Consider the following 12,117-nt stretch of genomic DNA (forward strand, 5'->3'; position numbering starts at 1 on the left):
GCTAAGCTTCGAAATTTTCTACAGTCACCGTGACCCTGAGGTAAAGGCTCTTAGTCCTAGGTAGTGTTCGCTCATCTAAGCAAGTTGCATAGCAGTTAGCACCTGGCATTTCAAAGGGGCTGCGAGGGCACTGCCTGTTCCAGGTGGTTCCCTGTCACATCCACAGGCCAGAGCACACCGCAACCAGGCGGGGGAGGCCAAAGCAAAAGCAGGATAGAGAGGGCTGGGAGGAGGCTGTAGATGTGAATGTGGGGAGTATAGCTGCAGCTTGCCCACTGCAGAGACTGTTGCTCAGAGGAGAGCATCTGACTGCAGATCAGGAGGTCCCTGGCTCAGCTCCAGGTCCACCGCCCACTGTCCCTTTCCTTCTTCATCCATGCTGCCAGCCCCTCTGAGCTTCTCCTTTGCTTGTGCTGCTTCCACCACCCTCAGTGGCATGGCTGTGTGGAACAGATCACGCACCAGTAAAAGGCTTGTCTCTCCTTCTCTGTCTCCGGGCCCTCTCTGCATTTGCCCCTCAGGGTTTCCTTTTTCCTTAAGATGCTGCAGCACCCAGGCAGGCTACCAGCACCCCCTCTTCCTCTCAGGGGCAGTTCTGCTGCTGCTCTGTTGGGAGCAGGTGGGCATGGGACTGAGAAAAAGCCACTGGGAAGCCTCCAGCTTCTAGCCTACGCATCAAAGTCTGTAACGGAAGGGATGGACTCCTGATGGCACAGTCACCACCATGTCCTCTTTTGCACTTCAGTGCCCTTGTTCAGTGACTCCCTGGGAGATTCAGGGCAATGCTCCACTCAAAGCTCGGTGGTTGGGAACTTCACGGAGCATGGTGAGCACCTGGTGCCTGGCTTCCAGAGGCCTTGACAGGTGCGCTTTCCTTTGTGGCACAAACGTCACTCTCACGGGACACCACATTGCCTACTCCCCTGTGGGGCATTCCTTTCCACTCTGTACCACGCACTTCTCCCATCCCACCCCTCCACAGCAGTACAGCAGCCAGCTGTAGCCATATGTGCCGGCAAATGATCAAAGGGCCACAGTCTTCCATCCTTCGGCAGGCAACAGGCAGCCTGGGAGGCTATAAACCCACAGGAGAGGGTTGTCATCTCAGACCAGTTCATAACCCCAGTTCTGTGCTCTGCCAGGAGGTAGTCAGGACCAGCAGTGAAAAGTCACTGCTTTCTCACCATACACACAAAGCCTGCTGGGTACACTGCCAGAAGAAATGAGCTCAGTTCTCGAGTGCTTTCATTGGCGGAACTCAAAATAGAGCCTGAGAGACAACACAGAGCCGGGATGCCCAGCTTACTGACTCACGCTCCATTTCTGTGAGGCTTTTTAGTTTTTCTCTTTCCCGCTTGCTTATTTCTGCTGCTCCAGTAGCAACCTCCACCAGCTTCCACACTCAACTGCCAGTAAGCTCCAATCAGAGACTAGATGTTCTTCCTTGCAGAGCGGGTATCTACATGAGGGAGGAGGAGAACAAACCACCACGAGTCTCCAGCTATGCTGCACAAAGTCTTTTAATAAGAAGGAGCAGATGCAGTGGCACAGAACAAAGAAACACGCCTGCAGGGTTCAGGGAGGCACAGAGAATGGCCCGTTTGCCAAGGAGAAGCTCCACACAAAGTACGGGCCTTTTCCCATCCTGCTCTACCTGGTGGCAGCAATCCCAGCCCACCAAGAGCAGTCCCTAACTCTGGCACCCTCCCCCTATCAGCAGGAGGTTCAGCAAAGCAGAAGAGAATGCGCCCTCTCTCCAGGAGCTCAGAGCCAGAGGAGGCACGGCCAGGCCTGCCATGCAGCCAGGAGCAGTGGGCACAGATCCCTCCTGCCAGGTGGCATGAGGACACCCAGCCCGTCTGCAAGCCGTGGCCACGCTCCCGCTGCTGCAGGGTCCCCGTCTTCCTTCCTGCTCCGAAGGGGATGATGCGCCGGCTTCAGCAGTTCAGGCTGCAGCGGAGGGGAGGCAGACACAGCCCTGACCCCCCCAGACCAAGGGAGCCCCCAGAAGAGATGGGAACCCCCCCGGCGCTGAGGGAGCTCCCAACAGCAGCGGACAGAGAGGATCCCACGGCTGTGCTCTGAGGGAAAGAGGTGAGGATGGGGCCCGGCAGGGTCACCACCACCGGGGAGGCCTGGATGGCCACCGTCGAGTCAGCACAGCGGGCGACACAGGGCTCACTGCAGCTGCTTGCAAGTGGGGTTGGGCCAGAGGCGCCGCAGGGCGTTTGGAGGCAGGGTCTGAAGCAAGACATCTCTGGGTGAGGGAGGCAAAGCTGAAACGCAGAGCAGAGAGGAAACAGAGACCTCAGCATCAGTCTGTCTTTTCCTCAGCTCTCTCTGAAGATACGCTTTGCTGCCCTCCATCTCCACCTCTAGCTCCATGTCCAGAAAGAACCCGCAGCTGATCTTGCTAACGTGCACAAGAGCCGTGACACTGTCGGAAAACACACACTGTGCTTACAGCTCCCACGGCCCTCATCGTGCCCTCCAAGATGCACGGCACAGGCAAGCTGACCCACTTTTGGAAGAGGCCCCAGCAGAGTGGGTTTAAAGCACCTCTGCAAAGACTGATCATACCCCATCTCCAGAACAAACCTTGCTGCGCTGAAGAAAGCCCTGCATGCTCTTGGCCATTTGGATAGAGCCCATCTACTAAATGTAGGCGGAAATTCTGCTGGGCAGAGCTCCCTGCAGATGAGCCCCATTGACCATTTTCTGCTTGAAAGAACCCCTTTCTTCCCAGCTCTCCCCAGCCAGCCCCATCAAAAGGGAAACCAGTCACAGCCCTTCAGCAGTTCTGTTGCGGGGCCAAGCTGAGGCAGCCCAAGTATCAGCCTGAGCAGCCACCATGACAGCAGCTCAGCCCAGAGGGAGAGATGGAGCGGACTCAGGCTTACCTCGTTCCTCGAGGAAAGGGAGGCAAGAGAGGAGGATGCGGAGCCTGGAGCACCACAGGCTTTTATGCTGTGTCCCAGAGCCCCGTGGGGCCACAAACATTCCTTGCTTATGAAGCATCTAAACACTGGGCAGTTGCTGCTTGCCCAGGACTCGCTGGTGTTTAAACCTTTTTCACCTGGAATGTTTTGATCCTGCTTCATAGCACCTAGGATCATGGAATGAATCATAGAATGGGTTTGGGTTGGAATGGACCTTAAAGATCATCTAGTTCCCGCATCCCTGCTGTGGACAGGGACGCCTACCCCTTGGTCAGGTTGCTTCAAAGGCCCATCCAACCTGGCCTTCAAGACTTCTTGAGGTGTGGCATTCACAGCTTCTCTAGATAAATGGTGTCTCACCACCCTCACCGGAAAGTACTTCTTCCTAATATCTTATCTAAATCTACCCTCTTTCAATCTAAAACATGTACGCCTTGTCCTATCCCTACACTTGCTGATAAAGAGTCCCTCCCATCTTTGCTTTAGGATACTTTTAGGTTCTGGAAGGTTTCTATAAAGTCTCCCTGGAGCCTTCTCTTCTCCATCCAGAGCGATCTCAACTCTCTCAGCCTCTCTTCATAAGGAGAGGTGTTCCAGCCCTCTGATCATCTTCATGCCATTGACCCCAACTCTTTGAGTGCAACCATCAAAACAATTCCTTATCCAGCAAGTGGTCCACCTGTCAAATCCACGTCTCTCTGTTTTAGAGACAAGGATGTCGTGTGGGACAGTATCAAATGTTTTACACAAGTCCAGGTAGATGACATCAGTTGCTCTTCCCTTACCCATCAATGCTGTAACCCTGTTGCAGAAGGCCACTAAGCGTGTCAGGCAAAATTTGCCCTTAGTGAAGCCATGTTGGCTCTCACCAATCACCTCTCTGTTTTCTACGTGCCATTAGCATAGTTCCCAGGAGGATCAGCTCCACGATCTCGCAGGGCACAGAGGGGAGACTGACCAGCCTGCAGGTGCCCTGGTCTTCCTTTTTCCTGTTTTCTCTTTTCCAGGCGCTGCAGATTTCCCCAATGTGCCATGACTTTTCAGATTTGATGGATAGTGGCTTAGCAACTTCATTTGTCAGTTCCTTAGGCCATATAATTTGTTGAGGACCTCCGTCTTCTCTGCCTCAGTTGTAGCCAGTTCTCCTGTTTCGCTCATTGCGGGGGTACAGTTACCTTCATCTTCCTTTGTTGTCCTGTGTACCTGAAGAAACCCTACTTGTAATTTTTCATGTCTCTAGCCAAGTGCAGCTCCGGCTGTGCCTTGGCTTTCCTGATCCCCTCCTTGCAGTCCTGCTTCTTTCCCCTATAATCTCCGGTACCCCTCTTCCTGCATGTCAGGATTGAGAGCTTCTTGCGCCCCAAGAAACATGCCTCGTAGTATCTCCCAGATTTAGTTGGCTCCTTTATCTCTGAGGCCACTTTCCCAAGGTACCCCCCACACTGGTGCCCTTAACAGCCAAAAGGTCAAACCTGCCTTTCTCAGGTTTTGGGTCCTTCCTCTACTTTTTACCCATCCTTTACCCCTCATGATTGAGAATTACACCTGGGCATGATCGCGACAACCCAGCCTACCTACAGTTTCCACCTCTCTCATAAGTTCTTCTGCACTAGGGAAAAACAGGCCCAGCAGTGCCTCTGCTCTGGTCAGGCTCTCTCTCACTCCACTAGTTTCCTGAACTGCTTGCAGTTGACTGTGCTGCTTTTCCAGCAGATGTCTGGGGGGTTGAAGGCCCCTATCAGGATCACGGCCTCCGACCCTGATGCTTCCATAAGGCCAATGAACTCGGAGGTCTCAGGCTACTGTGCAGGGAGATTTTAAGCTGCTTTGTGTCACATGGATTGCCTTTGTCACGTTGCCCTCTTCATGATGAGCATGGCCACCGATCACAGTGAGCCAGGAAGGACACCTCAAGTCAGCTCTCAAGTGCTTTCAGTGGAAGCACTCCAGCTAAGCCTGAGAGACGTGTCTCCCCGCAGGTCATCATAGACACACAGGAGACAGTGGGTAAGCTCAGGCAGAAGGTCAAGACTTCACAATCCCATACAGGAGAAGGGACTCACTTCTCCAGGGATGTGGCAAAGCAGAATGGAAAGATCGTTGTGGGCTGGAGGGAAGCCCCTTGTGGGCAGGAGTGATGGCCACAATGACCTTGCTTACCCTCATCATTCCCTACCACGGCCTGGATTTGTGATCAAAGAGATGCCTGTGTCCTTCCCTGAATGAGACCCACATCCAAATTCACCTGGTTTTGCTCAGCAAGTTTACCCCAGAGTCCAGAGGTCTGGATGACGTCCTTTTGAGGAGAGGCTCAGGGCATCAAGCCAAAAGCTCAAGGCTCTTCTTCCTTGGTCAGAGATGGGGTGGCCCGTTCCATGCATTTCAAACTACAAAGGGACATTGAATGTGGCCTTCCAGAGCACCTGGGAGTCATTGTGATGTGGAAGAGTTGGGAAAACCCCTGAACTCCAGGCAAACATGAGTCACCCTGCTCTGGACTTCATGGAACCTGGTGCCCCAGCCTCAGGCATGCCAGGGATAGCAGAGCTCATACTGCTCATGCGACACTTTCCTCAAGGGCATTTTCACACAATTTAGCAGCATTCCTGAAACAAATGATGCACCTTCCATGCAATCTCATGCTGCTGCTGCCTTCCAGGGCATTGCCTTTTGGTGACTGCTCAAGGGATCGTGTGATTCAGTGCAACACAGAATAATAATGCTTGGATCGCTGGAGGTCCTCTGGGACAACCTTCTGCTCGGAGCAGACTAAACTTCCCAGTTACCTCAGGAAGCTCTGGGCCTTGTGCCATCGACTTCTGAACACTGACACTGGCAGAGAAGTCACAGTCTCTAGGGCAGCTCTTCCAGGGCTGCATTGCCCCTCCTGTGAGCTACCAAGAGATGGCAGTGAGGGTGATCTGGAGATGTCTTGAATACAAGTGTTCATGTAGTCCGTATAATGACACGTCAGAAATACCCACCTCTCTATCTCATTCTCAGGTGGCTTTGTTCATCCCACTTATACAACCCACCTCGTTCACAGTTTCATCAGCGTGAGCCAAGAGTTTGGAGTGTGCTCGGTGGCACCAGGAAGAGCACAAGGGCTGGATGTGTGCATGGAATGCCGCCTGCTCTTGCATTTCATGTACACGCCAGTGCCTAGAAAGACGTTCTGGGCAGAAGGGCTGCAAAGGGGAGAAGAAGTCTGTCCCAGCATGGATCTCACTGAAAAACCTGAAGGGAAGCTGTATTGGGTCTGGCTGAGATGGAGTTAATTCTCCCCACAGCAGCCCTCATAGTGCTGTGCTGTGTCTTGGGAGCTAGCAAGGTGTTGATAACACACCAGTGTTTTGGCTGCTGCTGAGCAGTGCCAGCACACATCAAGGCTGTCTCTCCAACATTTCTTTCCCCCCTGCCAGCAGCAGGCTGGGGGTGGGCAAGATCTTTGGAAGGGACACAGCCAGGACAGCTGACCCAAACTGACCAAAGGGATATTCCATGCCTTATGACATCTGCTCAGCAATAAGAAATTGAGAGATAGGGGGTGGAACAGGGCAGGGGCTTTTTTTTTTTTTTTTCTTACAATGTTTGTTATCCGCAGTAACAAGTACGCGTACTGAAGCCGTGCTTCCCAGGAAGTGGCCGGACATTGCCTGCTGGTAGGAAGTAGAGAATAATCTTTTGCTTTTTACTTTGCTTCTGCGTGCGGCCTTTTGCTTTATCTACATTAAACTGCCTTTATCTTGACCCACGAGTTTGGGGTTGTTTTTTCCATCTTAATTTTCTCCCCTGCCTGCCTTGCTGAGGACGGGAGTGACAGAGCAGCTTGGTGGACACCTGGTGTCCAGCCGAGGTGAAACCACCACAGGAGCCTTCACTGCTAATCCTGATATTTACATCCCATCCACCTCCAGATCTTACCCCATAGTCCTGGAATCTTCTCAGCAGTGCTGGCACGCTCACCGTCATCTCCTGAGAAAGGCCCCTGGCTGTTATGGTGGGGACCAGGCCCCGGCACCCACTCAGGTGAAAGCGTACTTGTTTGGTAGAGACATGGTTGGAGTGGGTCATCTCAAAAGGTCCTTTCCAACACAAGCTGTTTGATGAAAGCTGAGGAGAGGGATCGTTCCCTTCCCTTTGCACTGAAGAGGTCACATCTGGATTGGTGGGCCCCATTTGGGGTCACCAGGGAAGACAGAGGTGGTGATTGTCTCTCATAGAGAGAGTTACTGGCAGGGAACCAGGCAGAATGTATGGGCTGGAATACATGACTTAAAGGGTGAGGCCGTGGTCAGAAGGTTTGTGGAGTCTGGTGGAGATAAGCAAGGTGGAGAGGAGGGGATGGAACTGCTGTCTCCCAGCAGCTGCAGGAGGTCAAAGAAAAGATGGAGCCAGCTTCTCTGGGAGGTGCAGTGCAAAAGGGCTAGAGCAACAATCACGAGTTGCAACAAGGTTAACGCCAGCTGCTTTGTGGGAAAAGAAGTGGCAGGGCTATGGTGGGATGGGGTGAGTAACTGGTCTGCTCAAAGCAGGAGGTTTGCCCAGAGAACCTCCAGAGGTCCTTTCTAACCATCATTATTCTGGGCTGGACTTAGCCACACGAGACCTTGAGCAGCAATCACACGGCAATGCCTTGGAAGGCAGCAGCAGCAGGAGATTGCATTACGAGTTGTTTCAGGAGTGGCTGTAAAGTGTGTAGAAAAGCCCTTCAGGAAAGCTGCACTTTGGGAGGAATGAGGATATGAGCTCTGCTATCACAGGTACCTCTGAGGTCAGGGCACTGTGTCCACAGCAGGGTGAGTCATATTTGCAAATGAGTTCCAGGGTTTTCCCAAGGTCCCTTTCTAGATTTAAATGCGTGGTATGGGCCACCGCATCCCTGACCCAGAAAAAAGACCCAGGAGCTTTTGCCGACCTGCCCTGTGCCTCTCCTAAAAGCAGGTCATCCAAGTCTTTGGCCTCTGAGGTGAACTTGCTGAGCCAAACAGGTCGATCTGGCTGTGGATCTCTTTCAGGGGAGGATGCGGGCATCTCTTTGATCACCCTCCTATGCCCTGATTTACTTCTCTCCAACAGGCTCTCTGCTTCCCAATCTGAGCCCAGACCCCTGGTTGGAAGAAGCATGAGGACCTGGTCAAGTCATCAAGGGACATGGCTATGGAGATCCCAGGGAGAGGTCACCTCATAGAGACCTGTCCGGCCCCCTGCTCTGCTCTTCATTGTTAGAAATCTGCCTTTGTTCTCTGGGGTCATAGGCAGGAAAAGCAGGTTGTGATAAAGCCTGATGAGTGCAAGCAAGGTCCTCATGGCCCTCCCTCCTACCTGCGCGGGGCCTCCCATCAGCCCACAATGGTCCTTCGTTGCCATTGAGCTTGGCCACATCCCTGAAGATGTGGGCCTCTTCTCCCACCATGTTCTGTGAGCCTACGATGACCTGCTGGGAGAGAGCTGCCTTACCAGGGTCAGACTGACGCTGTGCACTGAAAGCACTTGAGAGCTGACTTGAGGTCTCCCTAATAGCCAAATTTCACCATGACTGGTCACCAGCGTCACCGTGAAGAAGGCGATGTACTGAACGTGAGCTGTGTGACTGAAAGCCACTTAAAATGACTGTGCATCAGCCTGAGACCTCCCAGCCAATTGGTCTTAGCAGGCCTGGAAACAAATTAATTATCCTGACATTAGATGCTGTGCAGCAGGAGGAAGTCATTTCAGATGAAAGAGGCAAGGGCTTAATCACCAGCGAGGCCTCAGCAAGCGGCAACTGCTCGGTGTTTAGGTGCTTGATGAGCAAGGAATGTTTGTGGCCCCACGGGGCTCTGGGACACAGCATAAAAGCCTGTGGTGCTCCAGGCTCCGCATCCTCCTCTCTTGCCTCCCTTTCCTCGAGGAACGAGGTAAGCCTGAGTCCGCTCCATCTCTCCCTCTGGGCTGAGCTGCTGTCATGGTGGCTGCTCAGGCTGATACTTGGGCTGCCTCAGCTTGGCCCTGCAACAGAACTGCTGAAGGGCTGTGACCGGTTTCCCTTTTGATGGGGCTGGCTGGGGAGAGCTGGGAAGAGGGGGGTTCTTTCAAGCAGAAAATGGTCAATGGGGCTCATCTGCAGGGAGCTCTGCCCAGCAGAATTTCCGCCTACATTTAGTAGATGGGCTCTATCCAAATGGCCAAGAGCATGCAGGGCTTTCTTCAGCGCAGCAAGGTTTGTTCTGGAGATGGGGTATGATCAGTCTTTGCAGAGGTGCTTTAAACCCACTCTGCTGGGGCCTCTTCCAAAAGTGGGTCAGCTTGCCTGTGCCGTGCATCTTGGAGGGCACGATGAGGGCCGTGGGAGCTGTAAGCACAGTGTGTGTTTTCCGACAGTGTCACGGCTCTTGTGCACGTTAGCAAGATCAGCTGCGGGTTCTTTCTGGACTTGGAGCTAGAGGTGGAGATGGAGGGCAGCAAAGCGTATCTTCAGAGAGAGCTGAGGAAAAGACAGACTGATGCTGAGGTCTCTGTTTCCTCTCTGCTCTGCGTTTCAGCTTTGCCTCCCTCACCCAGAGATGTCTTGCTTCAGACCCTGCCTCCAAACGCCCTGCGGCGCCTCTGGCCCAACCCCACTTGCAAGCAGCTGCAGTGAGCCCTGTGTCGCCCGCTGCGCTGACTCGACGGTGGCCATCCAGGCCTCCCCGGTGGTGGTGACCCTGCCGGGCCCCATCCTCACCTCTTTCCCTCAGAGCACAGCCGTGGGATCCTCTCTGTCCGCTGCTGTTGGGAGCTCCCTCAGCGCCGGGGGGGTTCCCATCTCTTCTGGGGGCTCCCTTGGTCTGGGGGGGTCAGGGCTGTGTCTGCCTCCCCTCCGCTGCAGCCTGAACTGCTGAAGCCGGCGCATCATCCCCTTCGGAGCAGGAAGGAAGACGGGGACCCTGCAGCAGCAGGAGCGTGGCCACGGCTTGCAGACGGGCTGGGTGTCCTCATGCCACCTGGCAGGAGGGACCTGTGCCCACTGCTCCTGGCTGCACGGCAGGCCTGGCCGTGCCTCCTCTGGCTCTGCTTTGCTCTGAGCTCCTCCTGGAGAAAGGGCTCATTCTCTTCTGCTTTGCTGAACCTCCTGCTGATGGGGGGAGGGTGCCAGAGTTAGGGACTGCTCTTGGTGGGCTGGGATTGCTGCCACCAGGTAGAGCAGGATGGGAAAAGGCCCGTACTTTGTGTGGAGCTTCTCCTTGGCAAACGGGCCATTCTCTGTGCCTCCCTGAACCCTGCAGGCGTGTTTCTTTGTTCTGTGCCACTGCATCTGCTCCTTCTTATTAAAGACTTTGTGCAGCATAGCTGGAGACTCGTGGTGGTTTATTCTCCTCCTCCCTTAGTTTGCTACTCATTCTTCAAAGAAGAGTAAGCAGCCTCTGTCTGGAGCTTACTGGCAGTTGAGTGTGGAAGCTGGTGGAGGTTGCTACTGGAGCAGCAGAAATAAGCAAGCGGGAAAGAGAAAAACTAAAAAGCCTCACAGAAATGGAGCGTGAGTCAGTAAGCTGGGCATCCCGGCTCTGTGTTGTCTCTCAGGCTCTATTTTGAGTTCCGCCAATGAAAGCACTCGAGAACTGAGCTCATTTCTTCTGGCAGTGTACCCAGCAGGCTTTGTGTGTATGGTGAGAAAGCAGTGACTTTTTACTGCTGGTCCTGACTACCTCCTGGCAGAGCACAGAACTGGGGTTATGAACTGGTCTGAGATGACAACCCTCTCCCGTGGGTTTATAGCCTCCCAGGCTGCCTGTTGCCTGCCGAAGGATGGAAGACTGTGGCCCTTTGATCATTTGCCGGCACATATGGCTACAGCTGGTTGCTGTACTGCTGTGGAGGGGTGGGATGGGAGAAGTGCGTGGTACAGAGTGGAAAGGAATGCCCCACAGGGGAGTAGGCAATGTGGTGTCCCGTGAGAGTGATATTTGTGCCACAAAGGAAAGTGCACCTTGTCAAAGCCTCTGGAAGCCTGGCACCAGGTCCTTACCATGCTCCGTGAAGTTCCCAACTTCAGGCTGATGGTAGCCTGCCTGGGTGCTGCAGCATCTTAAGGAAAAAGGAAACCCTGAGGGGCAAATGCAGAGAGGGCCCGGAGACAGAGAAGGAGAGATAAGCCTTTTACTGGTGCGTGATCTGTTCCACACAGCCATGCCACTGAGGGTGGTGGAAGCAGCACAAGCAAAGGAGAAGCTCAGAGGGGCTGGCAGCATGGATGAAGAAGGAAAGGGATAGTGGGAGGTGGACCTGGAGCTGAGCCAGGGACCTCCTGATCTGCAGTCAGACGCTCTCCTCTGAGCAACAGTCTCTGCAGTGGGCAAGCTGCAGCTATACTCCCCACATTCACATCTACAGCCTCCTCCCAGCCCTCTCTATCCTGTTTTTGCTAAGCCGTGTCCTAGTGTTTATCTTGACCCATGAGGTTTCCCATGCTGTTTTCAGAGCTCGGCATCCCCCGGAGGGTGGGGCAAGGCGCGAGCATCTGGGTGGGTGTTTGCACAGAGTGCTTACACCACGAGAGGATCATAGACAGAAAGGCACGTGCACTTGCATAGGACATGCACGGCTGGCATATGTATGAAGGCAGCTGGGGAGCGGCACCATTGGCAGCAGCCATCATCTTGAGTTTCCCTAGCCACCACGTGACACACGGAGGAGCACACACCCACACACATATGCCATGAGCGTGAGGTCGTGTGCGTGCAGGGTGCGGGAAGGAGGAGTCCGTCCAGTCTGTGAAGCGGAGGAGCAGGAGAGAGGCCAGTTTGTGAGGTGGAAGGGCGGGAGGCAGGCGAGTTTGGGAAGTGGAGGAGCAGGAGGGAGGGAGGCCAGGCTCCGGGCTGGAGGAGGAGGAGGAGGCAGCAGTGCCTGCAGCAGCGTTGGTGGTATAGTGGTGAGCATAGCTGCCTTCCAAGCAGTTGACCCGGGCTCGATTCCTGGCCAACGCAGACAACCTTTTCTCCAGCCTGGCTCCACAGTGCCTTGCCCACTTGGCAACAGCAGGCGGCAGGGACTGCTTTGGACCATTCAGAGGTTCTCAGGGAGTGCTGAAGCACTGGGTGAAGCAGGTGCCCAGAGGACTTTGGGATTCTCCATGCCTGGGTATCACACACAGGCAAGTTTCAATGAGGCTCAGGCACTGAGCCGCCTGCTCTAAGCTTTGAGCAGGCTTTTGGAGTCG

The 12,117-nt window shown here is 54.1% G+C and overlaps 1 protein-coding gene and 1 non-coding gene across 2 annotated transcripts in view; both read left to right on the forward strand.

The window, feature by feature from the left end:
- Positions 1 to 12,117, forward strand: part of LOC142603549 (olfactory receptor 10C1-like) — a 178,324-nt gene that overhangs the window by 52,366 nt on the left and 113,841 nt on the right.
- TRNAG-UCC (transfer RNA glycine (anticodon UCC)) lies at positions 11,813 to 11,884 on the forward strand. Its single transcript has one exon. It is a non-coding gene; the product is annotated as a tRNA-Gly (tRNA).

This window comes from Balearica regulorum, chromosome 12 (genome assembly GCF_011004875.1).
Source record: "Balearica regulorum gibbericeps isolate bBalReg1 chromosome 12, bBalReg1.pri, whole genome shotgun sequence".
Taxonomy (NCBI): domain Eukaryota; kingdom Metazoa; phylum Chordata; class Aves; order Gruiformes; family Gruidae; genus Balearica; species Balearica regulorum.